We start from the raw sequence: 13300 nt of genomic DNA on the forward strand, positions 1-13300 counted from the left end.
GGAATCTACTGAAATCATTGTTGCACCATATGCTAACTAATTTGGATGTAAATTTAAAAAAATAAATAAATAAAGGAGTATTAAGGGAGTCCAGGTACAGAAAGACTTGCCAACAACAAAGGGCCAATGTGAAAAGAGAAAAGGGATTTTGAGTGTTGCTTCTACTGCACTCTGTGTGTGACCTGAAACAAGGTTCCAGGACAAGGAACCTTAAATGAGAACAAATTTAAAAAGATGTGAATTAATTAGGGTAACGTTAAGATGCTGTACAAATAAACCTCAAACTTTTAGTAACTAAGAATAGTAGATGTATTTTTTTAGTTGCGGTAGATTATACTTAAGAGTTGAATTATTTTTAAGTGAGCAGAAAATGTTATTTTTTTGCTTATAGAACAAACAGTCCACGTTGTCCTGGTTCCTTCCATCCTATATGTGGATGTTCCCTGAGGTCTTAGAGCCAGCTGAAGGGAAAAGAAAGGAAAAAGGAGGTACATCTACTTCCTTTTTTTTTTTTTTAAGTTCATTTATTATTGAGAGACAGAGAGACACAGAGTGTGAGCAGGGGAGGGGTAGAGAGAGGGAGACACAGAATCTGAAGAAGGCTCCAGGATCTGAGCTGTCAGCACAGAGCCTGATGCAGGGCTCAAACTCACAAACTGCGAAATCATGACCTGAGCTGAAGTCGGTCGCCCAACCAACCGAGCCACCCAGGCGCCCCTAGGTACTTCTACTTCTTAAACTCCTTGGTCTGGAAATGATACATATCAACTCTGTGAAATTGTGAATGTGAAATTGTAGTGAACTAGTCCCATAAGTCCACTGAATGCAAAGGGTGCAGGTGGGGTGAGGGAGGGTGGGCTCAGAAATTTTTTTAACTGCTTGGGCAGATACTTCTTGGTACTAATACTACATTTTAGAATTCTGGTAAACAGCTGGCCATCTTTGCCAAAGGCTCTATCACTAGATTGTCTCTAGTCACTGGTAACACCAGGAGCACTACTTTGGAACCCAAGAAAAAACACATACAATAAAGGCAAAAGGATCCTTCCCACACTAGAAAAGAACCTACTGGTGCCATGAAGTCTTGATCAGATTAGGACCACTATCAGGGTCTGTATCAACAGGACAGAACATTAGCAACCTTGCCAACAACAGGTGCCTGTGTCAGTAGAAACATTAAGCATACTTGACAGAGCAGGATGGCCAGCTATAGTGCCTCTGGCAGATGACTGAGAGAGCAGAGCCACCTTTGGTGGCTGTGGGAGATGAAGGCACCTTAGGCAGGCACCAACGAAGTCTCTGGGGGTATGAGGTCCCAGCGGCAGGTGACTTGGGGAAGGAAGACATTCCTGGGTGATAGAGGAAGAAAATGGCAAGCACATCATGGTACCTGAGAAGATCCTCTTTGCGATTGTGTGTGAGCTGGCCCCTCACAATGATTTCTAAAACCAACCAAGAGGAAGTCTTTGTTGTAAGACAGGTTGTTGGTAGGGACCAAACAAAAGAAATGTTATAGAGACTTTGGCTTTATTCCAAGGCTACTGTGGGCTTGAAACTGCAATTCTGAAAAATCATCACAATTTCCTGTGTATTATCAAACCAGATTTTATTATGAATGTAGCCCTGGTCCCATGGCTTAATTATCTAGAATTTTGTAACAACTAATAGCAAACTATGTTTCCCTAGGAGAAAGGTCAACATCCGAGTTAGTACCTGGGAAGAATCCAAACTCACAGATCAGGTGGCCAAAGCTTTGGGAATGGATCCCAGGAAGCCACTTTGAGTTTTGAGGTGGGGAACAGAATTCTGCTAAAAGCTATTGGATGCGACACAAATTGGCTTTCAGGATCAGACACCCACGGCAAAGACGATGAATGAGGACCTGGTGCTACTCAGGGGAGGAGGGGAAAAGCTGAGCTTCAGGGAGTGGATCTGCGGGGGGGTGGGGGGTCGGGGTGGGGAATTATGTTGCAGGCAACTGAAAAGAACAGAGGGAAATTGGGTGAAGAGAGAAGGAGACTGCCAAGCCCCAGAACCCCAGAGGTCCCCAAGGTGGACAGCTGTCAGAACGAGTTTTCATAGTCTTTAGTCTTGAAAAGTATCTTTGGGGCTTAGGAAGAAAATGGACTTCAATCTCCAGAGCACCAGATAGGAGCTTGGAGTGTCCTGGGAAGAGCCCTAGAGATGTCTGATTGTGACAGGGTAGAGAAGGCTAAAGCTTAGAGCCAGAGTCACTGCTCACAATCAGGAGGAGGACCCGGATTGACACAGGGTGAAGTGTGGCCCCAGGACCAGAGCATCAATATCACCTGGGAACTTGCTTGCAACATAAATTCTGGGGCCCCACCCCAAGTGTCCTTAATCAGAAACCTTAAGGGTGGAGCCCAGAAACCTGTGTTTCAGTAAACCATTCAGGTTGATTTTGATGCAGGCTAGGGGGGCCCAGAAGACTCGAAGGATTGGATGAGGCAGTATATAATGGGGATTAATATTTGACTGAAGTTAGACCCCAAGTAGTAAGCAACACGATGGAGGCTATGATCTGCGCATCCCAATCTCCTTTTATCTATCTTCCAACAGATTTGGAAATGGGAGCTCCATTAAGACACAGACATAAAGTGAGACCAACGTTTCAACTCACAGGGGAAACTTGTGTGAGATCGGCAGGCACAGATGCTCACAAGGGGCTGATATCTTAGAATAATAAACAGAGATGTGTTTCACACTAACCTTGCGTATCTACTCATCTCCTGCCATCACCCCATCACTTCCCCGGGCATTCAGTACACCTCTGTGCGCACAGCATTACTCTCCTCCCATAAGCATGTTACCCTTTGTCTTTTTCATCAGCAATCAAGATATAAACACACAATAAATTTTTTCTATTCACTGTTATTTCTCCTCTTTACCAAATCCACTAATGTTGCAACAGTATTATTTTCTACTTTATTTTTATTGCTTTTATTTCAACCCCAGTATAGAATCACAACTGAGCTGACCTTGGGGTTACAACATTTTCATTTTTCTGTAGAAAAATGCATTTCCACAATACATTTACAAGTGAACTTTGGAACGTGTTCATAGATGGGAGGCAGATTGATCGGCATGACTCCTCATACACAAACTGGAACAGAAAAAAAATCTAAACAAATAGTGCTACCAAAGAGAAGAAACAAGTTCTACCACAACATTCCACATCTGCCTTCAAATGATGGATTTAGCTTCTCTGGCCTTCCCTCCACTAAAAAAAGAGGGAAGAAAAAAAGAAAGGAAAGAAGGAATGGTGGGAGGGGAGAGCAATAATTTAGAAATGCGTAAGTTCTTTTTCTCTCTGATACATGGATAAACTTTTATTTTACCTACCAAAGGGAAAAATAATATTCACTAAAAGCTTTCTAACCTATATTTCCAATTGTGAAGGTGTTTAATTTACTATCTATCTTTAAAAGGCTTCAAATAAAATATAGCTAGGAAAGTACATAAAGAATTCACATTATAAAATTCTCCACGTAATTAATGTTCATAATAATGTTAGGACTATAGCTAAAAAAAGTAATTTTCCGTTCCGTAGTTTAGTTGGAAGTACAGATAATCAGCACCAAATGTATACATTAGGTTGTAATAGGCAATTGTAAGCAAACAGTATCAAACTGTATAACTTTTTTTTTTTTAAGTTTACTTATTTTGAGAGCGAGCATGAGCAGGGGCAGGGTAGAACAAGAGGGAGAGAGAGAATCCAAAGCAGGCTCTGCGCTGACAGTGCAGAGCCCAATGCGGGGCTCAATCTCACAGACCGTGAGATCATGACCTCAGCTGAAATCGAGTCAAACACCTAACAAACTAAGCACCCAGGTGCCCCTAAACTGTATAACTTTTAAAAAATATTTTTTTAATGTTTATTTATTTTTGAGAGAGAGAGAGAGTGTGTGTGTGTGAGTGTGCGTGGGGGAAGAGCAGAGAGAAAGGGAGACACAGAATCCGAAGCAGGCTCCAGGCTCTGAGCTGTCAGCACAGAGCCGGATGCAGGGCTCAAACTCAGGAAATGCGAGATCATGACCCGAGCCAAAGTTGGATGCTTAACCAACTGAGCCACCCAGGGGCCCCTAAACTGTATAGCTAACTGTAAAGTAACTGTAAACTAATTAAAATAACTGTAAATTAACCAGAAGTTGTTACAAACTGTATAAAAATTGATATTATTTTCCCAGTTCTCCCAAAAGCTCTACAAAATCAGTGATGTACTATTCCGTGTTGTCTTTTATTTGTTGTCTGATCACATTTCCTCTAAATCCAATGAAAAACATTAGCAGGACAATAGGCTTCCATGTCTGTGGCTCCATCTCTAATCATGACTATTTTCTTAAAACGAAATTTTTCCTTTAAAAGTTTAGTAACTTTTCCTTTCCCGCCCCCCCCCACCCCAGATTGGGCTGTTGGTTGCATCTCATCAAAACCTGCACATTCACCATTAAACTAGAATTTCAGCCTATTAGCAAATACAATGGTTAATGGGATATTGAGCCTCGAAGCAACATGGTCTACAATGCTCCTAAAGCTACCATATATTAAGAAAAGCTGAACATTTCACTCTTGCGGGTGACTTACTAGCTCCTTTATGTCAGGGGCCAGGTGTGGGGGGTGCTCTACCATGAGCCTTTGCACCTGTTCCCTGGAGGGCTGGATCAGAGCTAAGCACTCTGTGAGGTCAGCCTTGAAAGGCACTGCCCCACCCACAGCTCCCCAGATCATTTCTGACACAGCATCCTCACCTCCACAGAAATCTGGCTAGCTCATCAATTGCTTCTTCTCTGATGACTGTGCCATCAACATCAAAGCATAACGCATCAGCTGAACAGAAAAGCTTCCTCAACTCTGAATGGGAGACCCTCCTTGGAAGAATTTTCCTCATTTCTCCAGATTCCTAGGAAATGACACTCTTCTCTTCCTGCTTCTTTCCTGAATAAAAATGCAGCATGAAGTTCTGACTACTAACTTCTTTATGAGAGATTTCATGAGTTTTGCAAGATCAAGAGCCCGCTCTCTGCTGCTCCTTCCTGGGCCGCCATCCCCATCTCCTGGGCGTCTGCAATTGTATCCTCCTGACTGTAGGTGGGGGAGTGGGGGGGTGCTGGCTCTGGTGGAGTTTGGAGGGGCGTGACCTGTACAGACCCACAGAGCTTTTACCGAACAATCATATGAAACCTGCTGATAAATGCGGTGGCTTCTGGTAGTTTTTGCATGTGCTTTCTTAAACTTGAATTGCATAGGTTTTTATCCCTGGGCGGAATTATCCTAATGTGCAAACCCATATCAGGCACTCTGAAGACCCAAAAATACAGCATCTGTATAGTACTCAAAACATCAGTGGGACTCAGTAACGTTGTTCTCTGAAAAACTAATTAATCTTGCCTCTCGCAGCTAGACCTAGATAGTTTTATCCAGAGAAAGAAATGCTAAGGGTAAGGAAATTTTTACATGGCTAGAGGATGCTAATGGAGAGGGTCCATGATGAGTCTTTATAATTAGGAAGAACAGAAGGCTGATGAAGTGAGGAAATGAACTCCTTCTGCCAATAAAAGGACAAATCTAACTGTGGAATCTGGGGAATCAAAATATCCTGAACAAGCTCTTACTCCACAGCAAAAACTTGTCTCTGCACAGTAATGGCATGGTGCCATACCTGTAGACTACAGTGCCCAGGATGCTCCTCACCACTGTGCGTCCTCGCTTAGTGACAGTCTTTCTCCCTCTGTTATGCCTCAGTTAAATGTGTTCTAAGAGTCCATGTTTTTGGCTCTCAGTGTGTGGAGAAACTCTACATAGACTTTGTGGTCCAGCTACAGAAGTTCTATTTGAGGACATGCACGCTGAGCCACTTGCCCAAAATCTGCCATGTTCTGTGCACACCTTCCTGCAGAAATTCACATTCCACCATCAAGTCATTTTTCTGATTTAGAAAAACCAGAACATTGTTTCCGGAAGGCTGGTGTTCATACCTCACAGGGAGAGGAGCACTCTGGAGGCTCGTGCCTCTCTCACTGCGGAGATTCAATTATTATGTCAGCCCCTTGTGACCAGGAGAAACAAAGTCCAGCCTTAGGGGCTATGGCAAAGGCAGGTACACTTGAAATGAGAAGGAGATGGGATGAAAAGGATGGGAAGACAATCTGTGAGCCTGGCAGTCTGGTGGAAAAACAGCCATGGGATGAGCCATAATGAAGCAAGTCCTTTGGGGGATCATGGCAGCCTCTTCACGGATAGAGGCCCTGGCAAGGGCTCTGACTCTGAAATCTCCCCATCTGCACCCCTATTCCTTTCCTTTCCTCTGGACTTGCCTTTCTTTCTCTCGTTCTCTCGCTCACTCTTGCTCTCTCCAGATTTGCAACTCAAGAAAAGTAAATCTATCTCTCTCTAGATGTAATTTATTCCTCCATAATATCAAAGTGATGGACTAACTTCTGGTTTCTCTTCTATGACAAAGTCATCACTGCTAAAGATTCCCAGGTTGAGGAATCTTCCCTGAAAGTCCCAGCTAAACAAGTAATAGGGTGAGGAGACAGAAGGCTCTTCAGATGAGTCAGGGATGACCTGAAAAAGAAACAGGTTTCAGATCAGTCCCCTAACCCAGGACTAGCAAAAATAACATGGTTGTCAACTCTTGCCACCAATAATAGTAATTGTTCCCAACAGGTACCAAGAGCCTTGTTAGCTTCATGCCTACTTCTTGGAAAAGCTTAAGCACCAGATCTTATGAATCCAAACCCTATGTTCATTTTCTTTGCTTTTAAAAAATTTCAAAATACTTCCACACACATTGCCTTCCAAAAACATCATATACACATCTGTACACACCCTGAAGTGATATTAGAGTGATGGCTGCAACAGATTGACCCCAAATATACAATGACTTAAAGGGAAGGAACAATTTGTGGTTTTTGGTTTTGTTTTTTTGTTTTTTGTTTTATATGTTACAGAACTGGCAAAGGAGTTCTATTCCACTTCATCATTCAACACAGTGGGGAAGAAGAAGGCTTGGAAAAAAACACACCTACAGTCTTAAATCCCAGTTCAGGGAGTGGTACATTTCACTTCCACACGTATTCTCTTGCCTCATTTAACTGCAAAGTAGACCGGGACGTGTAATCTAACTAGGCAGGCATCTCCCCAGTTTTAGGAAGGAATAGATTTTCATACGTAGATAGACAGGTTGATTTAGGTTCAGGTTCAGGTTCAGATTTAAATTTAAATTTGGTAGGTTCTATTATTTTCTCAACTTTAAAAAGATGAGGCTTAGGGGCTCCTGGGTGGTTCAGTCGGTTAAATGTCCTGCTTCAGCTCGGGTCATGATTCACAGTTTGTGGGTTCAAGCCCCCCATCAGGCTCTGTGAGGACAGCTCAGTATCTGGAGCCTGCTTTGGATTCTGTGTCTCCCTCTCTCTCTGTCCCTCCCTAACTAGCACTCTGTGTCTCTCTCTCTCTCTCTCAAAATTAAATAAACAGTAAAAAAAAATTAAAAAACAATAAATAAATATTAAATTTTTTTTAAAAGATGAGGCTTAAGCTCAGAAAAGAGAACACAGCTTCCCTAAAAGTGGTACACCTAGTACAAGGAAAATATAATAAATCCAGCCTAGATCTTCTGGGTTTAGGAGGGCTTTGAATGCCATGTACCACCAAGGAAGGTGTTTGAGGAAGAAGTTAAGCAATGCAATGTTATTTTAAGAATAATTTATCAGCAATGCGAAGGGTGGAACTTCAGAAAGAAGAAATGAAGACACAGGACTATGGAAACAATACAAGCCAAATTCAACAACTGCCTAATCTAAAACAGCGGTGATTAAAGAAGATGAAAGATTATTAGAGCAGAGGTTCAGAATTTAGAGCCTGTGGAAAGGCCTCCATATTGTCAGACTCTACTTCCCTGGCATTTCACTGAGGCCTCTCCAGTTCTCCTCCTACTTCTCAGGCCCATCCTTCTCAGTCTTGGCTGCTCCTCCACCAACGCCCAATCCCTAAACATTCTCAACCCATCTTACTCCCTGCTTCAATTTTTAAATTTTTTTTTAAGTTTATTTATTTATTTGGAGAGAGACTGAGAGTGTGTGTGTTCACACATGCACGTGAGTAGCGGAGGGGCAGACAGAGAGCGAAAGAGAGATAATCCCAAGCAGGCTCCACACTCTCAGTGCAGAACCCGATGCGGGGCTCAAACCCACACACTGTGAGATCATGACCTGAGCCTAAGTCAAGAGTCAGACACTTAACCGATCAAGCCACCCAGGTGTCTCAAGGACTGCTACAATTTGAACACCAATTCTGTTCTTATTAGCTGTGTGATCCTAGGCAAGCTACATAAACCCTCTGAGCTTCAGTTTTCATACCTGTAAAGTGAGGATGGTTGTATAGCATCTACATCACTGAGATAATCTGAGAATTTAATGAGTTAATGAGTACAGCGCCCAGAATATAGTAAGCACTACATGTGTGTTTATTAGATAAAATAAATTCTTTACTGTGCATACTCAGATCTTAGCTGAGATGTACTTTCTCAGACAGGCATTTCCTAATTTCCCCTCACTTCAAACATAAGCCACACTTTTTTATTCGCATGTGTGGGATTTTTGTTGCTGTTTGATGTCTGCTTTTTCCAACTGAACTCTAAGTTCCATGAGAGCAGGTTGTGTCTATTTTGTTCACCACTCTATTCCTAGCATGAACAGAATGTTTTGCATATGATGAATATTAGATAAATATTTACGAATGAGTAATTATGAAGGGTTAGAGATGGCAATTTCATTATCATGAGTTTGCAAGTGCTTTATTCTCTATCTCTTCCCCTCTCCCCTTCTCTAGGAATCTTGTAAGAATAAGTTTTAAATTCATAACATCCAGATTATGTTTGGCCTCTTTCTTTCTGCAGCTTCACAGAAGAATGGAGATGTCTTACCCAATTGTTTTCTATGAAAATCTACCCCTCAAAAGAGAGAAAACCAAGAAGAGCAACATGGACCCAGGTGGCAGGAGGGCAAAGGGACAGCGCAGCGGTTACAATTACAGTGTATGGGGTCACTAGGTGGCAATTCAATTCAAAAACAGATACCTGAACCACGTATGAATTCATACGCATTAGTAGGAACTTGTTGTTTATAACAGCCATGGGAAAGGGGAGTTTGGGGGGAGGGACACAAGCATAGCTTGTGCCAAAGAAGCTGCTGGCTCTTCTTCCTTCATTGTATAAGTAGAAGTCTGGCTCTGCCAACAGGTAGGTAGATGAAACCCAGCTTATGCCATTTCTATCTACAGAAGAACAAAAACAACCTTCATACCTCATCCTCCCAGTAACAAAAGGAATCTGAAAACACCCAGACCTCATTACTCGGTCTCCAAATTGGGGTGCTCCCTTTGCAACCTGGATCCTAATGCACCTTTAAACATACGTGTTGCCAATACAAATCAAAAGACTAGCATTTTTGACGTTATGTGATAGGTATTTTAGATATATTAACTCATTTAATCTCCCTACAACCCTATTATGTGGGTAGCATTATCCAAGCGGACAGTAAATAGGTGAAAGAACCAGGGTATAATTATTCTAAGGTTCATAGTCATTTCACCAGAAGGGCATGACTTGCAGTCTGACACCTTTGAAGTCATTAGTAAAACCTAGTCCAGCAGTTTCTTAAAGCGAAGCCCGCTGGCCCCTCCGTCAGAATCATTGGTGGTCTTTGTTGAAAATTCAGATTCCCTGGCTCTGCCCAACACTGAAGGAATCAAGTAGAGGGTTGTCAGGAAACTGAACTTTTAAAAAGCACCTCCAAGTGGCTCTGCTGGAGGGCACTATGGACGCAGATGATTCTTATGCATTAGGACCACACGCACAGACTTTGGGCATTATCGAAAGATGGCAACATACCGCCCTGGCTGACTTCAGCCCTGCTCAGCATCCTCTAACCAAATCCGGTCCCTGAACCGCCTCAGGATGCAGCCGCACAACGAAACTAAGCACGCGCAGTACTTACTTCCCAAGCTGGGCGGGGCTCGCTAAGACCCCGCCCCCTCGGTACCGGCCGGAATCAGGGGCCGGGCTCTCCCTAAGTAACCTAATTCCGGCTTCTCCCGGCAGCGGCCCAGAGCTCCGCCCCCGGCTCTTCGACCAATCATATGGCAGGTTGCTGAAGCTCCGGGCCAATGCACAGGGCCGTCCTTTATTCTTCTGTGCAGTTTGAAACTGTCAGGCTGCTGCCAAGGTAGCGGCGGTACCGCTGTTATTTTAGCGGCGACGCGGCGAGGAGACGCGGAGGGAGGTGTCCGGGTTTGTGAAGAGCCGCAACGGTGAGTAGCGGCGCCCCGGCGAGTTCCGCGCCCCGGGCGGAGGCAGTGGAGTGGGGTTTAAAGTGTCTTAGCTCGAGTTTCCGCCCCGGGGGCTCCTATACCACGCCCCGAGGCGTGGGCTGTGTGCTGTTCTGCGGGGCAACGAGGTACTGAAGTTTTCCTTCCAAGGCGTCCGGGAAGAGAGGGCAGGAGTGGGGGGTACTTGAAGTATAACGATTACTTTCGCCGTGGGTTCTGATCATTTAAAACGAGAAAGTAACCATGTCTAACGTGTTTTTTGTTGTTGTTTGTTTTTAAGAGTTCGATTCAAACAAGGGTGGGTAAGAAGGTGAATGAAGAGAACCTCTACCCTTTGCTTACTCACAACTGCTGTCCCCCTAGGCTGCTAGTCCCTTATGAGGGGAGGAGCTGGCGCGCCCCTTCTCCTTTCCTGCAGCTAGGATGGGTGAACAGCACAGGGACGTCACCCTGCTGCCAGCTCGCACATTAATTCCCTCTTCCTCTGTCTCTTGGGGTTGCATTTGAATTCCCGGACCCCTTTTTCCTTATCAGCCAGGTATTTACCAAGAGGTAATTTGATTTCTTTGGCTATCACGAAGCACCCAGAACTTATCTCTTGGTTTCTGGTATCTTGGGTTAGAGAGTACTGGTAATTTAGTGAACTGATTCACATCCGCCACCCATTAAAGCAAGCTTCATTTTTCTTCTTTGTTTCTGAACCTAGAAACAGTAAGAAAATGCGAGTGTGGTAGGGTTTCAAAGAAATTGTCCTACCTTGCTGGCCTCGTAGCAGCGCTGATGGCAGATTTATAGCATATTTTCCAAAAATACAGTAGTTGCTTTATGGCTGCAGTATCTCTATTCAGAAACTCTTTTTGAAGTCTGACCTTACTTTTCAGCTTACTTGTTTTTTGAATAGTCAGCACCAGCCCACCTCCGCTCCTATTATCTACGCAGTATGCAAATACAGCCTAAAAGAAGAAGTAAATGAAAACAGAAATGAACCAGGTTACCACAGTGGTGGATTTGAAGTCCCTGAAGCAGTCCTTCCTTGCTGGGGATGTGTGTGCTTATTTTATCCTCCCTAATTGGCTTAACTAAAGACAGTCATGCTGAGATTTAGTTTACTTATCATGTGTATAGCCAGTAATACTCATCGAATAAAGCTAAGTTTCCATCAACAAGTCCCAGCCTATGTTTCCATTCTAATATTGTACTTTTCTCTGTGTCGGCCCTGTCTACTTCAATTTCCTTATTTCTCATTTATTTTTCAGGCCAGTGTGACTGAGACCTGTTGCACCTTCCACTGAAATTGTTTAGGTAAATGTCAGCAACTTCCTTACTGCCATGTTCAAGAGACCCCAACTTTCGTCTTTCTTTGGCATCTGACTCTACACTCTGTTCCTCAAGTTTTTATGATGCTTTTTCCCTGATAGTTCTCCCATTCTGACTTTTCTGTTTTTTGCTCGCTCTTCTCTTCCCCTTTAAACGTTAGTGTTTCCACTTTTAACCCTCTTCTCACTACAGTAGCAGGCCTTTAACTTTATTAGAGGTATAGTCCCCTCTGAACACATATTAGAAGCTAGGGATCCTCTTACTAGAAAAATACACGTGTATTTACACTAAAAATATTGCCTATAATTTGGGTGTATGGACCTCAGAGTAAGAACTCTTTCTAACACTTGTTTTCATAGGTCATCTTACCCTCTCCCTTTTTCAGCATTTCCCATTATGCTGATGATTCCTCAAACTGTCTCTAGCCTGTACCTCCAGTGCTCATTGCTTAACTCCAGGAAGCACCATTTTCATTGTAGCCATTGTGAACGGCAATCCTTGGTGTGCAGTATAATGGATGTAGCCATATCCTGCATACATGCAGCTTCACTACAGTGCCTCATAGGTACCTCACACCCAACTCATCTGATATTGAACCCACTCTCCTTCTTCCCGACCTGCTTACCTTCCTACATTTCTTGTCTTGGTTAGTGGCACTATATTATCCATCTAATTATCCAACTCAGAAATTGGAAAGCCATCAACATTCCAAGACCAGCCTGATCATGTTATCACTTGTTTAAATATTATAATAATATATCTAGAATAAAGACTACATTTTTTTTGACATAACATAATCACGATCTTCCATGTTCTGGCTGCTTCCTACCTTGCCTGTTCCATCCTTAGCCAAGACTTGCTTTGCACCCTTTGCTTCAGTCTTAAGAACTACTTACATTCCTGGCATACATGCCCATGCCTCTGTGTCTTTGCTTCTGCTCTGATGCCTAGCATAGCCTTACATCTTTTATCTGCCTTTGTCTTTCAGGTCTCAATACCAGTTTATCTTCTCAGTTAACACGTACTCTGGCTCCTTTCCCACTTTGTCACTCTCATGATCCCACCCCATGAAAAATAGCTACTCCTGGCCTCCCTGCTTTGTACCTCTTTTGTTTTAGGGCCTACTAGCATATATACATCTGGCTGTCTCTATAGATTGTAAAGTCCATAAGGACCAGGACTTCGTCATCTTACGTTCCTCGCCACTGTTTTCCATGCAACTGGTGTTCAGATACTTTGAATAGTCCCTACTTGTCCTTTAAATAACTTACTTACTTGTTACTAAAAGTACTTTTATTTTTTGGGACAAGACTTTTGACAGGTTTTCTATGGTATATGAGAATCACTTGTTCTGTATAGGCTTGGTTTTATTAAAATAATATTCCCAAAACGTATGTTTCTTGGGCAAAGAATGTGCACAAATTGTTTATTCTCTCTTGGCTCAGTAAAATGCACAGCACGCAGGTTGCCACCCATTGTTGAAGAACAGTCATCACACTCTATTAATCTCAACATCTCCATTGTGGATTTGTCCAAGGAGCTTCCATTTCTCTTTAACCTTTCATACATTTGTGTCATCTCCTTGACTACATGAAAAACTCACTAATGTTGCGAACTGAGCCTCCTGCTATTC

General features: G+C 43.0%; 1 protein-coding gene, 1 long non-coding RNA gene and 1 pseudogene across 4 annotated transcripts in view; 1 reads left to right on the top strand and 2 right to left on the bottom strand.

The window, feature by feature from the left end:
• Positions 1-3936: 3936 nt before the first annotated feature.
• Positions 3937-4998, bottom strand: LOC128778295 (phosphoserine phosphatase-like; annotated as a pseudogene).
• A 1408-nt stretch (positions 4999-6406) lies between these two features.
• On the bottom strand, positions 6407-10007 carry LOC128778297 (uncharacterized). The gene is made up of 2 exons (XR_008423822.1): positions 9914-10007; positions 6407-6588 (listed from the first exon to the last, which is right to left on the bottom strand). It is a non-coding gene; the product is annotated as an uncharacterized LOC128778297 (long non-coding RNA).
• Positions 10008-10190: 183 nt separating this feature from the next.
• Positions 10191-13300, top strand: part of POC5 (POC5 centriolar protein) — a 45356-nt gene continuing 42246 nt past the window's right edge. For 2 of the 3 annotated variants that reach the window (XM_019462981.2, XM_019462983.2), the window contains exon 1: positions 10191-10332. The gene's annotated coding sequence lies outside the window, so the exon portion shown is untranslated. Of the gene's footprint in view, positions 10333-11606; positions 11653-13300 lie in introns of all 3 variants that reach the window. The other variant, XM_019462982.2, reaches the window with a different exon arrangement.

Source organism: Panthera pardus, unplaced genomic scaffold, assembly GCF_024362965.1.
Source record: "Panthera pardus isolate Hobbes unplaced genomic scaffold, ASM2436296v1 HiC_scaffold_2, whole genome shotgun sequence".
In the NCBI taxonomy this organism is placed as follows: Eukaryota; Metazoa; Chordata; class Mammalia; order Carnivora; family Felidae; genus Panthera; species Panthera pardus.